Source organism: Humulus lupulus, chromosome 7 (genome assembly GCF_963169125.1).
Source record: "Humulus lupulus chromosome 7, drHumLupu1.1, whole genome shotgun sequence".
Classification (NCBI taxonomy): domain Eukaryota; kingdom Viridiplantae; phylum Streptophyta; class Magnoliopsida; order Rosales; family Cannabaceae; genus Humulus; species Humulus lupulus.
The window spans coordinates 145,125,727-145,146,687 of record NC_084799.1 but is presented as its reverse complement, the minus strand read 5'-3'; the positions used below and the strand labels follow the sequence as shown (position 1 = coordinate 145,146,687).

Sequence of the window (20,961 nt, the reverse complement as noted above, 5' to 3'; positions counted from 1 at the left end):
TAATTATAATAGTTAATTTATTAATTCTTATATTACTCCACTATAAATTCAGAATTGCACTCTTTATGTTATAAATTCAACCCTTAAACATCAAAACCATAAACACTTTTAATACTCAGCCAAATCTCATAATTCTTATGATCAAAAGTATAGCTCAACCCTTACCTTAATCCTGGTTGAGTTCCCTTAGCTGAACACTAGACTAAACCTTCAAGTTTCCAGCCCAAACCACTGAATTCCCAGCTGAATTCCCTTAGGTTTGAGTAGTTTTCTTAAGAGAGAGAAGAGAAGGAAGAGAGGAGCAAAATGGGTCGGTTTGGGTTTTTTTTCTACTATTTTATATTTACTTAGTCTAACCTTAGTTAATTAAGTCAATCCTGAGGCTCGGGGTACTGAAAATGTCCCCGAGGGTAAAATGGTAAAATTCCCCAATATTCCTACCTAAGCTTTCTATCCTCAAATATACCTCCATATATGTATTTCCATAACCCGACAACCCAAATAATCATCGAGTACCTGAAATACCCCTTGACTTGCCCTAAGTCAAATATTAAGCCCCGTTGTGACTTTCACGCTAACTAGCTCCCTAGGATCGCCTCAAGTCACATGCTGCAGTTTTACCCACATAATAATGTGGTTCTCACAAATATAACATATAATCACATTTACATTCATATAACCATACAAGCATGTTTATCATATAATCACACATTAATTTAATAATTTCACACATAAACCAATTATGCCCTCCTGACACAGTAATCAAGGCCCTTAAGCCATATTAGTGATTTTGGGTCGTTACACAGGGTTACTTTGAGAATTTTAGAATAGAAATAGGAGAATGAATTGTATAGGATGGTGGGACGGCATGCCTTGGTATGGGTGATCGTGGACTGATATACTAAGTTGGTGCACTATAACGTCCTCCTAATCCAAGACCGTTACACTGTGTACTTTAAATAGTGTCAGACTTGCTAATCAAGTCATTTGGTTATTGTTGACCCTCAAATTAGCCAACGACACGGAGTCAAATATACGACAGGAAATAGCACGACGCTTGAAAAGATAATCTAATGGAAAGGAAAAAACACCAAGAATTATAGTGGTTCGACCCCAGTGATTGGTAATGACCTACGTCCACTCTGTGATATTGTTATTATAGGATCCTAAAGTTGTGATCAAAGAACTAGGGTTCTTGAGTTTCACAAACCTTAGGCATAATACAATCAGACGGTAACAACTCACCTTAGCTCTTTTTCTCTCAATATTAAGCAAAAAAAGCTAAAATGAATCCTAAAGTCCCTTCCTTGAGCTATTTCATGTGTATTTATAGGCTCAAGGAGGGTTACATATGATAACGTGTTATATCTTATCCTTAATAACCGCGTATCAAGAATAATTATGAAAAGATATTAAAATGCAGTTAATATTAGATTACAACCTAAGAAGGAAATAAATCGGGCTTCACGACCAGCCTGGTCGTGACAAACATTAACACCGACAAGGAGGTGCGCCTCTGGTCGATAGCCGAACAACACCTCTGCCTTTTAATTCTGCCACGTGTCAATCTATGTGTAAGTAATACTTGCCACGTCATCAATGACCTTTATTGGGTAAACATTTGCCCCCAAGTTTTTTTATTGCGACCAGCAATAAGTTAACTTAGGAAACTAACCTTTCGTATACCCCACGAAATCTGTCAGAACCGCCAATGTCTTCTCGAAAAACGTGACCAATCTTGTCTAATCAGGTCCTTTCAGTTTCCCAAAAGTGTGTCTGACGACTATTCCACTTCCCCATACTTAGAAAAAAGTAACTCATGATTGCCTCTTTTATCGTGCCTTGGTCTTCATAAATAATCCTCAAGTTACCATTTTTACCTTTTACTTGCCTTTGCCTTCTTGAAGAACACTGAAGAACTCGCACCTCAGAGCCCAGAAGCTTTCATACATCTATACTCGGACGCCCGATAGCTCTCATCTCTAGACTTCAATCTTTACCTGAGTAAGTTTTACGAACTTTCTTATCCTTTTAGTTGTTATTCGAAACTGCCTTATATGTGTTTTTATCTCTGAACCCATTCATGTTCTTGGCTGAAAATATATGGGGATTGTTTGCATGTTGATAGATGATTAATAGGGTAGTGAAATATTGTTTCGTATGAGTTAGGAGCCAATTTGGTAGTCGAGATTGTAGATTTAGGGCGTAAATCGAATTTACTTCGATTTTTAAGCTAGGTAAAAATTGGGTTTTTCCCGCCCCTTCGGAGTCGAAAAAGCTTTTTCCCAAAAAACTTTTTACTTCTGTTTTTCAAACTGCTCGTATAGAACTTAGTGTTTCTGTTAGAATGCTGTTGGTCGTATACGCGAGCAACGTTATCCCAACTTTCAACATAAGCTTTCAAGCTGTGCGTCTTATCTCCTCCTTTCTCTCTTCGCAGCTTTCATGCAAGATCCGTGGGGAGGAGAAAGACCCATCGACAACGACTTATTGGCTCCGCTACTTGAGGATGAGGAGCAACCATCATCACTAATACCTGAAATTCCCTTTTCTCGTGCCACTTTAAACACTCCATATGTCCTTATTCAAAATATGGCTCGAGCAAAAACTACAGCCCAAAAAAAGAAAACTCCCAATCCTTCAAATCAGCCCGCTCCTCGGGCTGAAATTCCCTCGACCAGCAGTCGAGCAGAAAATATTCCTGACCCCAATATCCAAACTCATGCTCAGCCCTGAAATGCTATTCAACCAGATGTTGAGTGGTACGTAGTACCTGAGAGCCGGGTGACAATCAAGATGATCGCCAACTATATCAGAAAATATGGACTCCCGGAGGTGACATTAGTCCGACCCAACCAAGACCAATGGGCGAACCTGCCCGAAGGCGCCTTCAGCGCCTGGTCGAGGTACCATATTGAGGCAGGGGCTACCTTGCCTCTTCATTCATTCTTCCAAGGGGTGGGCAACTATTTCGGAGTCGCCCTTTTCCAAATAACTCCCAATGGGTATAGAATGCTTGCATCACTCTATATCCTTTACAGCTGCAAAAAATGGCGCGCGCCAACTCCTCATGAGGTTAACTATTTGTTCGACCTCAAATCCAACCCCAACCAAGAAGGTACGTGGTTCTTTCACTTTTGTCACCAGAAGACTGGGCGCACCTTCTTGACTGACACCACTCACATATCGAACACGGGGAGGTACTACCAGGAGTATTTCCTTACGACTGACATGATCGCGAAAAATCTGGCCTTTGCTCAAGGAGGTAAAAACTTTGTATCACTGGCTGTTAATCTTTATTTAGTGTTTCCTCCACACTTTCTTAGACTTTTAAAGCTTTTCAGGCCCATGGCTGCGACCAGACCCCACTCCAGACATGGAGTTGAGATCAGCCCTCTTGGCCAGTATGACTGACGTGGAGAAAAGCGTCAAACATCTGGTAACAGAGGCTAACCTTAGGTTGGTCGGCCTTTTGGCCCCTCATCAAGACATGAGGGAGTCAACAGCGGGGAGTGCTACTGGCGGAGAAGTTCCCGAGCAGCACCCGGACGTGGAACAAACTCCTTCGAGGAAGGCCACCGGTGTAACAACCAGGGAACCTTCGAGTGCCCCGTGGGCTGTCGCTCCCCTTGCCCCAAAGGGAAAAGGGAAAAAGAAAGCCACCAAACCCCTCGAGCCCCTCAACGAATCTTCAGACGAGAACAGTACTGATCTCTCGCTCTTAGATAGCTTGCCAATTCCCTGTCACTTGTTTGACGGGGACGACAATTTTAAGTACGCTCCAAATTTAGATTCATCCTTCTTCATGCCAGAGAGTGAGTATAAGACTAGTAGAGTTTATAATGTAGCGACCAGTAATGATAGCTCGGGTATTCACTTACAATTTTTTCTGTTTCTTTTCCTGACATAACATATTTAATTGTTTATACTATCTCACTGCTCGAATGTTTGCTTCTGTTTCAGATATGGTCTACGAGTGCGTTTTCGACATATACAGCGCCCCCGATGCTCCCGCGGCTCCCTCGAGCAAAACGAAAGTGAGCAAGAGGCATCCTGGGGAAAGCAGTAAAATGCCTCAGGCTAAGAAGCCTCGCACAGCAGGCCTCCTGGAGGACAAACCCTCAACCAATACAACACCACCCCCTTCTCCTCACGAGCAGCAGACACCCCTGCTCCTGCCGGGTCGACTCCATCTCCAGCGGCCCCAACTGACCAGACTCAGCAGACTGGTCCTGCTTCCACCGGGGGCAAAATAACAAGTCGTGCCTTCAGATTGGTCAAAGACAGGGTTGCAAAAATTGTGAAGCACGACCGCTACCGAGAGGCTATGGCTGCGATTGAGACAATGGATGTCGACCAGATCCTAATCCGTGCTTAAAATGAATTTTCCAATGTAAGTTATCTTTTCCTGTGGAGACAACTTCTTGTATACTTTACAGTCAGTCTAATCTTTGCTTTGACCGCATGCATTTCTAACCCTTACCGCCGACCGGCAACACTCGGGTACTGTCACCGAGCAGTCTAAATCCTTGGAGCAACAACATGTTGACGAACTCAAAGCTGCCGAAGCGAAATATGCTGAACATCTTGTAGCGGTGCTCGAGGAGAAGAACAAACTGGCTGAGGAGTTGAAGGAGAAGAAAAGTTCTCTGGAAAAGGCCATCGAGCAGAGAGACAACTTCAAGGAGTCTAGCCGCGTCAATTATCACGTGGCTAAAAAGCTCGAAGAGGACTTGGCCACGAGTAGACAGGAGACTACAACTTTGGAGGGCCGGGTCGAGGAGCTTGAGAAAGCCAATGCCAGGAATTTGGAAAGGTACAAGAATTTGGAATTTGGAAAGCCAATGAAAGGAATTTGGAATTTGGAAAGGTACAAGAATGCCACGAGTAAGTGTTTTTATGACTTCTAGAAACACAACCAAGGGGCAGACTTCAACTACCTTCCCGAACACGCAAGGCAAGCCGAGATAGCCCATTGCGCTGCTCGATTGGCAGAGGAGGAGAGGGCAAGAGTACCTGCCTCTCCCAAAATCTCCTTGGCGACTGGCATGGACGGGGCGGATAATGAAACTGCAGATGTTGATCAGGGTACCCCTCAAGATCCTCTTAATTCTTAGTCTGCTATTTATTTTAATCTTTCAAGTACTCGACCTAAGGGTCGTAATGTAAAGACATTAATTATTTATTGCTTCATGGGTAGCTATTTTCCTTTTAATCAGAAAATTACATCCAAGAAGTTCTGCTCGCGGTGTAAAGTAATTCATTTTTTTTATATTATAACACCTTTTTATTTTATTATAATATCTTGTTCGCATGACCGAACTTAGCATAGCACTTTGGTTTGATTTAACAAAATACAAAATTTTGAAAAATACTCTAAGTACCCTAGCATGCTTTCACTTATTTTGCTCATGTGTTTACATACCTTTTAACGATATGCTTTGCTTACTTGTACCTTATATGCCCCCCAAGTGATAGAGGAGCTTTAGGTCCTTGGTCACTTGCCTTGACCAGAACCTGTTCGAACATTACTGCTTGTAGCAATATAATTAGAATTATAATACAGCAAAACAACACACATAATGAGCAAATACTTGTAATAAATACAATAATTGGCAAGAAATGAATGGTTGCGCACAATCCCTTATATTTCTCGTAATAAATGGATGAAACATGTATGTACGAGTGATCAATAAGATCTTACACTTATAAGCGATCGGTCACATAAAATGACCAACCCTTTTTCAAAACTTGTAAAAAGTAAAATTAATACAAGCCAATTCTTTAAGAAGAATTGTTTATTGGTAATACTTGCGCAGGTCTTCTCCATTCCAATAGCGAGGAACGAGATCTCCGTTTAAGCGTGCAAGCTTATAAGTGCCTGGGTGAAGGACTTCTTCAATCTGGTATGGCCCTTCCCAATTAGGTCCGAGTACTCCAGCAACTTGGTCGCGGGTATTCAGAAAAACTCTCCGGAGTACAAGATCTCCAACGCTGAACTTTCTTTCGTGCACTTTAGAGTTGAAATACCGAGTGACTTTTTGCTGGTACGCAGCTACTCGGAGTTGAGCTTGTTCATGTTTCTTATCGATCAAGTCCAGGGATTCCATCAATAGTTGGCTGTTCGAATCTTGATCGTATGTTATTCGGCGATGCAAAGGCGGATCTAACTCAATAGGCAACATAGCTTCATATCCATAAGCCAAAGAGAATGGAGTATGACCCGTTGCTGTTCGGTGGGAAGTTCTGTACGACCAGAGTACTTCAGGCAATTGTTCTAGCCGCGCCCCCTTAGCTTCTTCTAGCCTTTTCTTCAGTGTATCCTTCAGCGTTTTGTTAAATGCTTCAACTTGTCCATTTTCTTGGGGATGAGCAACTGAAGAGAAGCTCTTGATAATACCATGTTGTTTCCAGAAGTCCGTGAATAAATCATTGTCAAACTGGGTGCCATTATCCGAGACAATCTTCCTTGGCAATCCATAACGACAAATGATGTTTTTGATCACAAAATCCAGCACCTTCTTGGTCGTTATGGTTGCAAGCAGTTCAGCTTCGGCCCATTTGGTGAAGTAGTCGACGACAACCACAACATATTTTACGACGCCTTTTCTCGTGGGTAAAGATCCGATATGGTCGATCCCCAAAACTGCAAATGGCCAAGGGCTTTGCATCTGTTTAAGCTTATTGGGGGCTGCTGGCGGGATTTTGGAGAATCTCTGGCATTTATCACACTTTCGCACGAATTCCATCGAGTCTTCATTCATTGTTGGCCAGAAATATCGTTGCCTTAGGATCTTTTTTGAAAAACTCTGCCCCCAGCGTGGTCTCCACAAAAACCTTCGTGCACCTCTTTCATCAGTTCTTTGGCTTTTTCTTTTGTAATACATATGAGGAGTGGCATTGAGTATCCTCTTCGGTACAGGATTCCATCGGCCAGGATATACCTAGTAGCTTACCGCTGAAGGCTCCTGGCTTTGTTTATGTCCATTGGTAACACACCGTTCATTAGATACTCTACATATGGTGCCATCCGGATCACCAGAGTGGTCTCTATTGTTTGGATGCTTGGTACGGATAGTCGCTTGACTGGCACCATGTTCAGAGTATCAGCATCCTTCGCACTTGCCAATTTTACCAAAGCGTCCGCATTGGAATTTTGATCGTGAGGCACTTGCTGGAGACTATATTTGTTGAACTGAGCCAATAGATCCTTCGTTTTGTTCAGATAGGCAACCATCTTTAAACCTCGCGCCTGGTATTATCCCAGGACCTGATTCATCACCAGCTGAGAATCACTATAGATGTCAAGCACTTTTATATTCATGTCCTTAGCTAACCACAATCCAGCGAGTATTGCTTCATACTCGGCCTCATTGTTAGAAGCAGTGAAGTCAAATCTGATTGCACAGTGAAATTGACGCCCCTTTGGTGTTATCAATATCACTCCTACCCCAACGTGGGACTCGATAGAAGAGCCATCTGTAAATAATTTCCACGTGGGTGCTTGGATTTGATTTTCAGGTTCGTTGAGCTCTTCAACCTGCTCGCCATTCGTAAGCTCAGTGAATTCCGCAATGAAGTCAGCCAAGGCTTGACCTTTTATCACTGCTTGCGGTAAGTAAGATATGTCGAACTGCCCGAGTTCGACTGCCCATTTTAGCAATCTACCTGCAACCTCTGGTTTTTGCAAGACTTGTCAAAGAGGTTGGTCGGTCAAGACCATAATTGGATGAGCTTGAAAGTAAGGTCGTAGCTTCCTAGAGGCCAAAACTAGGCAATAGGCTAGTTTCTTGATGGGCGGGTACCGCTGTTCTACTCCAATCAGCCTTTTGCTTACATAGTAGACAACCTTTTGCACGCCTTCTTCTTCTCTTACTAAGACGGCACTAGCAGCGTATTCCGTGATTGCCAGGTAGATGAACAAAGTTTCTTTATCGACCGACTTTGATAGGATGGGTGGTTGCGCCATATGTGTTTTTAGTGCTTGAAAGGCTCGTTCACACTCCTCTGTCCATTCGAACTTCTTATTTCCTCTAAGTAGATTGAAGAATGGGACACACTTATCTATTGACTTTGAAATAAATCTACTAAGAGCAGCAATTCTTCCGGTTAAGCTTTGAACATCCTTGACCTTTGCTGGCGACTTCATATCGATTAGGGCTTTAATTTTCTTAGGATTTGCTTCAATTCCTCTCGAGTTAACTATAAATCCCAAGAACTTCCCTGATCCTACTCCGAAGGAGCATTTAAGGGGATTTAACTTAATCCGATATTTGTTCAAGACGCTGAAGCACTCCTGTAAATCCCTTACATGCCCTTCTGCTTTCTTTGACTTGACTAGCATGTCGTCAACGTAGACCTCCATGTTTGTGCCGATCAACTCCTTAAACATGTGGTTGACGAGTTGCTGGTAAGTCGCACCAGTGTTTTTCAAACCGAAAGGCATCACTTTGTAACAGTAGAGCCCTGTATCAGTCTGAAAGCTAGTGTGATCTTCATCAAGGGGATGCATATTAATTTGATTATACCCGGAGTACACATCCATGAATGAGAGGATCTCATGCCCTGCAGTGGCATCGACCAGCTGGTCGATCCTTGGGAGTGGGAAACAATCTTTGGGACAAGCTTTATTTAGGTTTGTAAAATCCACGCACGTACGCCACTTGCCATTTGGCTTGGGCACTAGTATGGGATTAGAGACCCATGATGGATAAAATGCCACCCTGATGAACCCATTCTCCTTCAGCTTCTCGACTTCCTCTTTCAAGGCCCTTGATCTATCTTTGTCGAGTAGCCTTATTTTTTGTTGTATAGGTGGATAATTCTTGTCGATGTTTAGGACATGGCTGATAACTGCAGGATCTATCCCGACCATGTCTTTATGCGACCACGCAAAGACCTCCTGGTTCCTCCTTAAAAACTCCACCAGTGCTTGTTTTGTTGTTGTCTCTAAGTTTTTACCGACTTTCACAACTCTGGTCGGATTTTCCTCATCGAGTTGGACCTCTTCAAGGTCCTCGATGGGCCCCACTTCTTCTTCAAAATCCCCAAAGCAAGGATCTAAGTCTCTATCCTCACTTTGGGCAACGCCCTATTTGATGAGATTATCACCGGAGTGGGCCTGAACATCAGTCACCATTTGCAACTCATTTCCAGTGGTGTCTCTCGACACACCCTTCTTCGCCTTGGTGATCGAGGCATTGTAACACTCCCTTGCTTCCCTCTGGTTTCCCAATACGCATCCTATCCCTACGTTCGTTGGGAATTTCATAGCGAGGTTCCATATGGAGGTGACGGCTCGTAAGTCGACCAAAATTGGTCTCCCGATTACAGCGTTGTATGCCGAAGGACAATCAACTACTATAAAAGTAGTGAGTAATGTCCTATTAGTAGGTGCAGTACTTGCTGTAACTGGAAGCCTAATCAACCCTGTTGGGTGGAGCCCTTCACTAGAAAAACCATAAATGGTTTGGTTGCATGGCTCCAGGTCTTTGATGGACATCTTCATTCTTTCCAGCGAAGACTTGTACGGGATGTTGACCGAACTTCCTGTGTCGACTAACACCCTTTTCACCATCATGTGGGAAATTTGTATGTCTACGACCAGCGGGTCGAAGTGTGGGAATCGTACGTGCTGGGCATCATCATCAGAGAAGGTTACCAACTCCTCCTCTGTTCGAGCCTTTTTTGGTGCTCGATCTTCCACACTCATCATCTCGATGTCTTGGTCATGGCGTAGGGTTTGAGCGTATAGTTCCCTTACCTTCCCACTGTCTCCTGCAAGATGTGGGCCTCCGCAGATGCTGAGTAAAGTGCCTGCCACAGGAGCTGGCTGTAGAGGTGGCGAGCGTTGGCGTGCAGGCGCCTGCTCGTTGCTGCCTTGAGCCTCTCGCTGAGACCCTCCTGTGGCTCACATATATCTTCTTAAATGTCCCTCCCTGATCAAGAACTCAGTCTCGTCTTTCAACTGGTTACATTCATTTGTGTTGTGCCTGTAGTCGTTGTGAAAACGATAGAACTTTGTCGTATCTCTCTTGGAGATATCTTTCCTTATAGATGTGGATCGTTTGTAAGGCACACTCGAGCTGGTCTCCTGGTAGACCTCAACTCAGCTTTCAACAAGGGCAGTGTAGTTGGTGAATCTTGGTTCATACCGATTACCTTTGGGACGCTTATTCTCGGAGGTCGAGGGTTCGTTGTTCGCCCGCTTCCCACCATTTCTACCATTGTCATTCCCATTGCCTTTTCCATTACCATTGGGTTTTTCTGACCCATTGGCGGCTTTGGCGGGCTCTTCCTTGGGCCCCTTGTCTTTTGTTGGTGATTTCCCTTCATTGGCAATTGCGTCTTCGAGCTTGATGTACCGATCAGCTCGATCTAAGAACTCTTGGGTGCTTCTTACCCCATTCTTTCTGAGGCTGCTCCAGAGGGGTGAATGATGCCTAACCCCAGCAGTTAGGGCCATCATCTTACCTTCATCGCCCACAGTTTTGGCTCCAGCTGCAGCTCGCATGAAGCGCTGAACATATTCTTTCAAATGCTCTCCCTCTTTTTGGCGTATCTCGACCAGTTGGTTTGCCTTAGTGGGGTGCACGCAACCCGCATAGAACTGTCCATAAAGCTCCTTTACGAACATTTCCCATGATACTATACTAGCAGGAGGGAACTTAAAGAACCACTCCTGGGTAGTGTCAGACAGTGTTCACGGGAAGTTGTGGCAGCGGGCATCTTCTGACACCTTTTGTATATCCATTTGTATCTCAAACTTATTAACATGAGATACCGGGTCTCCATACCCGTTGAAATTCGGTAGTGTTGGCATTTTGAATTTGCTGGGGGTTTCAGCCATAACAATCCTCTGTACGAAGGGAGTACCTCTCCTCCGATCGTACTCAATGTGGGATGTTCACCCCGCGACCAGCTGCTGCACCGCTTGGTTCAGGGCATCGATCTGAGCCTGGACAACTTCTGGGATTGCTGGGGCATCTGGCGCCGGGGGAACGTACTCATCGTGCCTTTCTCGGTGGTCATTAAGTACATCCCTCAGATCATCGTCTCTTCGTCACTGCTCACTGGCTCCCAGTCGACTAAAGACATTCTGCTGCCTGGGCTGCCCCCAGCGTTGTGGCCCGCTAGTCGGTCCTCTCTAGGTGGGGGGCTCCTGCCCCCGCCTCTTTCTTTGTTCCTCCGACCAGCATTTCTACTTCCAAAATCGGCCTCATTGTAGTCGTGGCCATCTCTGAATTGTGGCTGACTATGGTGCGACCAGCTATTCACTTTGTTTCCTCCTTGGGTTGGCATTTCCCGAGCGTCAGGGGGAGGCCTGTGCTGGTTGGTGGGTCCCCGTGCATTGTTATGCCGTGGGGGCCCCCTGACCGTAGAGCCTGTCTCGGAGTTCCTCCTGTTGGCGAAAGGACGCTGCCCCCTGCTCGGTAGATTCGACTCTTCATCCCTTGGGCGTCTAGGGCTGCGGGACAGTTTCCCGGCTCAATTCTGCCTCAGGTGCGGGGGATTGCCTCGACCAGCCTGAGATGGAGGCTGCTACTCAGGATCCCTAGGTGGGACATCATCCTGAGCCACAAGCGGCTACTCCGGCCTTTGAGGGCTTACTGGTTGGAGCGGAGGACTAGGATTGGGACCCCTTTGAGGTGGCCCGTTTGGTGGCTAGTCTGGCTGGGAGGCCGGCTGATAACTCTACAAAATAGAGTTATTTTACCATGTTTTACATGCTAATTGTTGCTTAGTTCATGAGTTTTTAATTAACTTATTAAGTTTTTATGTAATTTTTAATTTATTAGTCTTATTGTAGTTTTCTAGATTTTTATATATTTTTATAGATATGTTATTATAATATGTTGTAGTTTAATTATTTAAAATTAGTATTGTTAGTTTGAATGCTAAAAATATGATTTTATTGAAATTAAATGTTATGTAAATTAAATTTTAATTAATGTTTTCATGGGAGTTATATGATATATTTTATTAATGAAAATATTTAATTTTAATTTAGTTTATAATTTATTGTGTAGGAAAATTATTGCCCTTGAAAAGCAAGAAAATCAAAGGAAAGATGGTAATTTTGAAAGAAAGTAACAAGAAAAATGGTGTTTCTCCAAAAGCCCAACCACTGAGGCCCACTCTAGGCCCAACCCGTGGCCCCCCCTCCAACACCCAGCCACCACATTGCTGCCATTTCCCTTATTGAGCCCAACAAAAAATGCATTTTGTCCCTTTGTCTCCTATGACAAAAATGCCAACTTTTTACCCTTTTTCCTACACATTTTCACCACAACATCATCATTACACTCTATAATTTACTTCTATATACCATATTTATTTTATTTAATTAATCTAATCAATTTAATTAATTTAAATTGATTATTTTAATAATCTCATTTTGGCTATAAATAAGGGTTTTGAAGACCATTTTGGGGTGCTTAATTTTTTGGTTACCATCTTTTTCTCTCATTTTCTCTCTACCATTCTCTCTTCCATTTGGGTTTTTCAAGAGCATTTTGCAAGTATGTATGTCATTTATTTTGTAATTTCTACTCTAGTTATGTGCTTCTAATCTTTTTCATAAGATTATTAAGATCACGATGAAGCAACTTGTAACTAGGTAATATTTATGTTGTATGTTGATTTCCCTTGTAATGCAACAAAGTCTATGGATTTTTCTTCTTCATATATTTCTTTCATCTTAAATATCTTGTATTTTAGATTGTTAGAACATATTTACACTTTGTTCTTCATTAGTGCATAAACATAATATTCTTTGTGTAAGATGTGTCATTAAATTGTACACATCCATGCTTAGAACAAAAATATTATGTTTTGCCTTATAAATAATGTTCATTGATTTATTTGTTATTTCATTAGATTGATTTACACTAAATGCTTTGAAATTATAATTTTGAAAAGTGAAGAAAAATCCTATCTTTTTATAAGAAATTTGTGCTTAAAATTATAAATCTTTTTGGAAAATGATAGTTTAAAATATTTTAACTATCACTAAAACTTGGGAATCAATATACTAATAAATATTATTAAACTTACATTTTGTGGATTCTAGTATCTTAATAATCTTTTCTTTTAATACTTATTGTCAACTCACTATTGCTTTATTTCTATTCTCTTAAATAGCTTTATTTGTCAATATTTTATTTTATGTTCATACTATTAAAACTCATCAATCTTTGGAGCTAGGTTAGAATTTATTACTTTTGATTTAAAATAGTTTTCTTTTTTATTTTAGACAACTCCTTTGGGTTCGATCTCGTGCTTACACGAAAACTATTCTATAAATACGATTCGTGCGCTTGCGAGTATAAATTTTTAAACATACCCGTTTTGGGTCCATCAAGTTTTTGGCGCCGTTGCCGGGGAGTTGCAAGAGAAAAGAAACGAATTTATCTCAAGGTTAGTGAATTCTTCTACTAGTTATTTTAATTTTTGTTACACTTAAAAAAAAAAAACTAAAAAACTATATATCTATAAAATCTAAAAAAAAAAAAGATAAAAAGAAATTTGGGACGGTTCAACCACCCATAAAAAAAAATATACTTATATTTATATTTATTGTTTTTTTTTAGTTGACGGCACTTGTGCCTCCTATCTATCCTTTTAATTTTTATAGTCGATGGCACTTGTGCCTCCTAATTTTGTTATAATTTTGTTGTAATTTTATTTCTTTTATATCTTTGTTAATTGATGGCACTTGTGCCTCTTGACATTTGTTGTAATTTTCTTTATTTATATTGTTGTAATTTTTATTTTATTTAATTTCCGCAAATTACTAGTTGATGGCAATTTTGCCTCCTAGCTAGTTGATGGCAATTTTTGCCTCCTAGTCCTCTATCTTATGTTTAAGTTGATGGCACTTGTGCCTCCTAGTTTTTACCTTAATTTTGTTATGGTTGATGGCATGCTATGCCTCCCTACTCTTGCCTAAATTTTAGTCTTATTTAATTTTTGCCTTATTTTTCTTTGTCTTCTTTAATATTTTAGTGTAATATTGTGAAAAATACTTGAAAAAAAAAGAAAGAGAGAAACCTAAATCTTGTCCTTTCACCATAAGCAATTTTTGCTTAAAGGAAATTTGAACAAAATTCCCATCCGCCTCTACTAATTAACCTCGGGGAGTTGTTAGTAGTGCGCGAGTAAGTGGAATCAAATAGGCCTGGGGACAAGTAAACCATAAGAATTATATTGTTGTGAAATCTCTAAAAATTATAAGTATGCTCTGTGGTTGCGGTTTTAACTGATCTTCCACATCAGAAAATTGCTTGTTTGAGATTATCCTTGTTGCCTTGTTTGTGAAAATTGTATGCATCATTGGGAACGTAACTCTAAAAAACGATTAGTAAAAAGACGTTTATCTTTATTTGAAATTGAAAGTGTTAGTAAAAATTTGAGCATCATGGAACCTATTGCTAATATTGTTGATGAAAATGTTGTGCCTGAAAAAACTTTGCTTGAATATTTTGCACCTATTTCATCTAATGCTCCTTCGTGCATTGTTTTACCTACAACTTCTGCTACTCATTTTGAGCTTAAACCAGCAATCATTCAATTGTTGCCATATTTTTATGGGTTAGATAGAGAGGATCCTTACATGCATGTCAAAGATTTCTTAGAAATTTGCTCAACATTTAAATTTCAAAATTTTTCTGATGAGTCGGTCAAACTAAGATTGTTTCCTTTTTCATTAAAAGACAAATCAAAAGCTTGGTTAAATTCCCTTCCCACGGGGTCTATAACTACATGGGATCAACTTTATAATAAATTCTTACTGAAATTTTTTCCTATGTCTAAAACTGATAGTCTAAGGAGAGAAATCTCCGAGTTTTTTCAAAAAGATAATGAAGAGTTTTATGAATGTTGGGAAAGATTTAAAGATTTATTATTAAAATGTCCTCATCATGGTTTTGAAAAATGGAGACTTGTAAAATATTTTTATGATGGTTTGACTCCCTCTAATCGTCAAATGATTCAATCTATGCATACTGGAAAATTTTTAAAATTTCAAGGACAAGAGGCGTGGGACGCCCTTGAAGATTTATCTGTCAATTCACAACAATGGAATTATTTTGATCCTAGGTCTAGGTCAACTAATTCACCAAAAAGAGGAGGAAGGTATGAAGTAAAAGAAGAATTAGACTTAAGAACATCCTTAGACAAATTAGCGAGAAAAGTAGAAGCTTTAGCCATAAGCCAAACTATAAATTCTCCAATACAACCAAGAAAAGATGTTTGTTCTATATGTTCTAGTCCTTGCCATAATGCCCAATCATGTCCTTCCTACCAAGAAGCCTTTTCCGAGGAGGCCAATGCACTTCATACTTATGGGAAACCAAATGATAGCTCATTTTCATCCACCTACAATCCAAATTGGAGAAACCATCCGAACTTTTCATGGAGACAAAACCAACCCCAAATGAATCAAGGGCACCAATACAACACACAAAACCAAGCTCATGCCCCACAAAATCAACCATATCCGCAACAAAGAAAACCTTCCTTAGAAGATACTTTACAACAATTTATGCAATCCACCCAACAAATCCTACAAAATCAATCTCAATCTATTACCAAACTTGAGACACAAGTAGGACAACTCGCCACTGCTTTAGCTGATAGAGAAAAAGGAACATTCTCTAGTCAACCTATCCCTAATCCAAAAGGTCAATATGAGATAGGAAAGTCTAGTCATAATGGAGAAGTCAAATCAATTTCAACTCTTAGGTCTGGAAAGAAAATTGTCAAACCCGATTACATACCCGAGGTTGAAAACGAAAAAGAAAAAGAAAAGAGTCAGCCTTCTAGTTCTAATCTCAATGACTCATCAAACAAAGAAATTCCAATCCATCATTTCATTCCAAAAGCCCCATTCCCACAAAGATTGCTCCCAATTAAAAAAGGCAGCCAATATAATGACATCTTAGAAGTTTTTAAACAAGTTAGTATCAATATCCCTTTCTTAGATGCCATTAAACAAATTCCTGCCTACTCTAAATTTTTGAAGGATCTTTGTACTGTTAAAAGAAACACTAATGTTCCTAAAAAGGCGTTTTTAACTGAACAAGCTAGTTCCATTATTCAATATAAGAGTCTTGTTAAATATAAAGATCCTGGGTGTCCCACAATTTCATGCATTATTGGTGATCATTTTATTAACAAAGCTTTACTTGATTTGGGTGCTAGTGTGAATTTATTGCCTTATTCTGTTTATAAGCAACTTGGTCTTGGTGAGCTAAAACCTACCTCTATAACTCTTCAATTAGCCGATCGTTCTGTGAAAATTCCTAGAGGCATTATAGAGGATGTTTTGATAAAAGTTGATAAATTTTATTTTCCTGTTGACTCATTGTTCTTGATACGCAACCTGTGGAAAATATGCATGCTCAAATTCCTATCATTTTAGGTAGACCATTCTTAGCTACATCTAATGCAATCATAAATTGTCGTAATGGTGTTTTGAAATTATCTTTTGGAAATATGACTGTTGAATTGAATGTATTTAATGTGGTTAAATCTGTTGAGTGTGAAGAAGTGCATGAAGTTAATATGATAGATAGTATTTGGGAAGATGATGGAAATGACTTATTTGATTTTTGTGAAAAATACTTTGGTATGAACTTGCATGTTGATGACTTTAATGATGATGTGAATGCTTTGCTAGAGCCTATACCCTTAAAGGAAACCAAAGTTGAACCTTTTTCACCCTTAGATCATGTTCAATCAATTTCTGAGTCTCCAAAGTTAGACCTTAAACCTTTACCAGAAAATTTAAAATATGCTTTTCTAGGAGAATCTGAAACTTTACCTGTTATCATAGCATCCGCTTTAGATAAAGAACAAGAAGATAAATTGTTAGATGTCCTTAGAAAACATAAAGAAGCCATAGGTTGGACCATTGGAGACATTAAAGGAATTAGCCCATCCATATGTATGCATAGAATCCATCTAGAAGAGAATGCTAAAACCTCTCGGGAATGTCAAAGAAGATTAAATCCAAATATGAAAGAAGTAGTTAGAGAAGAGGTCATAAAATTGTTAGACATAGGTATCATTTACCCTATTTCTGATAGTCAATGGGTTAGTCCAGTTCAAGTTGTGCCTAAGAAGTCTGGGATCACAGTTGTTGAAAATGAGAAAAATGAATTAATCCCTACTAGAGTACAAACGGGGTGGAGAGTGTGCATAGATTATAGAAAGTTGAATAATGTTACTAGAAAAGATCATTTTCCATTGCCTTTTATTGATCAAATGCTTGAACGATTAGCTGGCCATGCATATTATTGTTTTCTTGATGGGTATTCGGGGTATAACCAAATCCCCATCGCCCCAGAATATCAAGAAAAGACTACTTTTACATGCCCTTTTGGAACTTTTGCCTATCGTCGCATGCCTTTTGGATTATGCAACGCACCTGCGACTTTTCAAAGGTGTATGATTTCGATTTTTTCTGACATGGTTGAAAGGTTTCTTGAAGTATTTATGGATGATTTTTCTGTGTTTGGTTCCTCTTTTGATGAATGTTTGCACCATCTTTCACTTGTTTTAATTCGTTGCAAAGAGAAAAACCTTGTGCTTAACTGGGAAAAATGTCATTTTATGGTTAAAAAAGGAATTGTTTTAGGTCATGTAATATCTTCTGAGGGAATAGAAGTTGATAAAGCTAAAGTTAATCTTATTTCAAAACTTCCCCCACCTAAAACTGTGAAAGAAATTAGATCATTCTTAGGCCATGCCGGTTTTTATAGAAGATTTATAAAAGACTTTAGCAAAATTTCTCGGCCTTTATGCCATTTACTTGGAAAAGAAAATGCTTTTGTCTTTGATAATAATTGCCATGTTGCCTTTGAAAAATTAAAAAATTTGTTGACTACTGCACCCATTATTCGACCTCCTGATTGGAAAATACCTTTTGAAATAATGTGTGATGCTTCTGATTATGCTATAGGTGCTGTCTTAGGACAAAGACTTGAAAAAATACCTCATGTAATTTACTATGCTAGCAAAACTTTAAATGATGCTCAATTAAATTACTCCACAACCGAAAAAGAATTTCTTGCTGTTGTTTTTGCATTAGAGAAATTTAGATCTTATCTGTTAGGGTCTAAAATTATTGTCTACTCTGATCATGCTGCATTAAAATATCTCTTATCAAAAAAAGATGCTAAGTCTCGTTTGATCCGTTGGATCCTGCTTTTACAAGAATTCGACTTAGAAATACGTGATAAAAAAGGATCTGAAAATGTTGTTGCTGATCATTTATCTAGACTAGTTGTTGAAACTATACATGATTCCATTCCTATCACTGAAACTTTTCCTGATGAACAATTGATGTATATTTCTTCATTGCCTTGGTATGCTGATATTGTTAATTATTTGGTCACTAAAGAAATACCATCTCATTGGTCTAAGCATTATAAATCTAAATTTTATTCTGAGGTGAAAAACTTTATTTGGGATGATCCTTACTTGTTTAAATATTGCCCTGATCAAATAATTAGAAGATGCATTCCAAACTGTGATCAATCTAAAATCATATCTTTTTGTCATGATCATGCATGTGGAGGACATTTTAGTGATAAGAAAACAGCTGCTAAAGTTTTACAATGTGGTTTTTATTGGCCTACTATCTTTCATGATACATATGTTTATTGTAAAGCTTGTGAACGTTGCCAAAAGTTAGGAAGTTTAACTAAAAGAAACATGATGCCTTTAAATCCTATTCTTATTATTGACATATTTGATGTTTGGGGCATTGATTTTATGGGACCATTTCCTAACTCTTTTGGTAATCTTTATATACTTGTTGGAGTTGATTATGTGTCTAAATGGGTTGAAGCTATTGCATGCCACACTAATGACCACAAAGTTGTGCTTCGGTTTTTGAAAGAAAATATATTTTCCCGTTTTGGTTCACCACGTGCTATAATTAGTGATAACGGTACACACTTTTGTAATAAGCCATTTGAACATTTGATGAAACAATATGGCATTACACATAAAGTCTCAACACCATATCACCCAAAAACTAGTGGTCAAGTTGAAGTGTCTAATAGGGAAGTTAAGCACATTTTAGAAAAGACTGTGAATCCAACTAGGAAAGATTGGTCCTTAAGACTCACTGATGCATTATGGGCGTATCGTACCGCGTACAAAACACCCATTGGCATGTCACCCTACAGACTTGTGTATGGGAAGGCGTGCCACTTACCTGTTGAGTTAGAACATAGAGCCTTTTGGGCAATTAAGCAGTTAAACTTTTCTTTAGACAAAGCAGGTGAGAAACGAAAGCTTCAACTCAATGAACTAGACGAAATTAGGAATGATGCTTATGACTATTCAAAAAAATATAAGGATCGTATGAAATTTTACCATGATAAAAATATTTTGAGAAAAGATTTTTATCCAGGTCAGAAAGTCCTTTTATACAACTCTCGTTTGCATTTATTCCCGGGAAAGTTACGCTCTAGGTGGTCCGGTCCTTACATTGTTCGTATTGTTTTTCCACATGGAGCTATTGAAATTGAAAATCCTAAAAATGGTGATATATTTAAAGTTAATGGACAAAAATTAAAACCATTTTTAGAATTAAAATCTGATGAAGTGGATGAGATACTCCTTGAGGACCCTGTTTACCATGCTCTTTAATTCCTATGTGATCTTGATAACTTGTGTTTTATTTGTATTGTTGTTTTATGTGTGATTTAATTTTTGTTAGTTGTATCTTGTTCTCTCTTCGCAATGCACAATATCGAGGTACGACCATTCTCAACCTTACACTCTTGTCAATTTTAATTTATATTTATATTTTGACACATTGAGGACAATGCTTAAATTAAGTTTGGGGGTATCGAGTTTTATTGTGTATGTTTTGTGTTTTATTTATGTTATTTTTGTTTGTTTGAAAAAAAAAAAATTATTTATTTATATGTTGTTGTTTTGTTAGTTTTTTTATTTTTATTTTTATTTTTTTTATTTATTTGTTCATTTTCATAAAAATTCAAAAAAAAAAAAAAATTTGGTGATATTTTTCATTTTCAATGATAAAAATCTTGATTGAGTTTGAGTTTAGTTCTCTTAAAAATATGAATAATTCTTAAGCTTTGTTTTTAATTATAGGGTCAATTTTGCTTGTAACAAAAATTACATTTTTCATAACAAGAACACTCTTATTTCCTATAAGTTTAAGTGAAAAATAATTTTAATGAAAACCTATTTTCTATAAGCAAAATTGACAATTTAATTATTTACATAAGCTTATCTTTTATTCATAATAATTTTTGAGATTTATTTTCATTGTGCAATTTTTGAGAAAATCCTTTTTATATCACCAATAAAAATTGTGTGTTTATTTTTTCTTTTGCTTGAGGACTAGCAAAACTTTAAGTTTGGGGGTGTGATAACTCTACAAAATAGAGTTATTTTACCATGTTTTACATGCTAATTGTTGCTTAGTTCATGAGTTTTTAATTAACTTATTAAGTTTTTATGTAATTTTTAATTTATTAGTCTTATTGTAGTTTTCTAGATTTTTATATGTTTTTATAGATATGTTATTATAATATGTTGTAGTTTAATTATTTAAAATTAGTATTGTTAGTTTGAATGCTAAAAATATGATTTTATTGAAATTAAATGTTATGTAAATTAAATTTTAATTAATGTTTTCATGGGAGTTATATGATATATTTTATTAATGAAAATATTTAATTTTAATTTAGTTTATAATTTATTGTGTAGGAAAATTATTGCCCTTGAAAAGCAAGAAAATCAAAGGAAAGATGGTAATTTTGAAAGAAAGTAACAAGAAAAATGGTGTTTCTCCAAAAGCCCAACCACGTGAGGCCCACTCTAGGCCCAACCCGTGGCCCCCCCTCCAACACCCAGCCACCACATTGCTGCCATTTCCCTTATTGAGCCCAACAAAAAATGCATTTTGTCCCT

General features: G+C 38.6%; 1 non-coding gene across 1 annotated transcript; it reads right to left on the bottom strand.

Annotated features, from left to right (window-relative positions):
• Nucleotides 1-14,821: 14,821 nt before the first annotated feature.
• LOC133792999 (small nucleolar RNA R71) lies at nt 14,822-14,928 on the bottom strand. The gene has a single exon (XR_009874465.1). It is a non-coding gene; the product is annotated as a small nucleolar RNA R71 (small nucleolar RNA).
• Nucleotides 14,929-20,961: the final 6,033 nt, after the last annotated feature.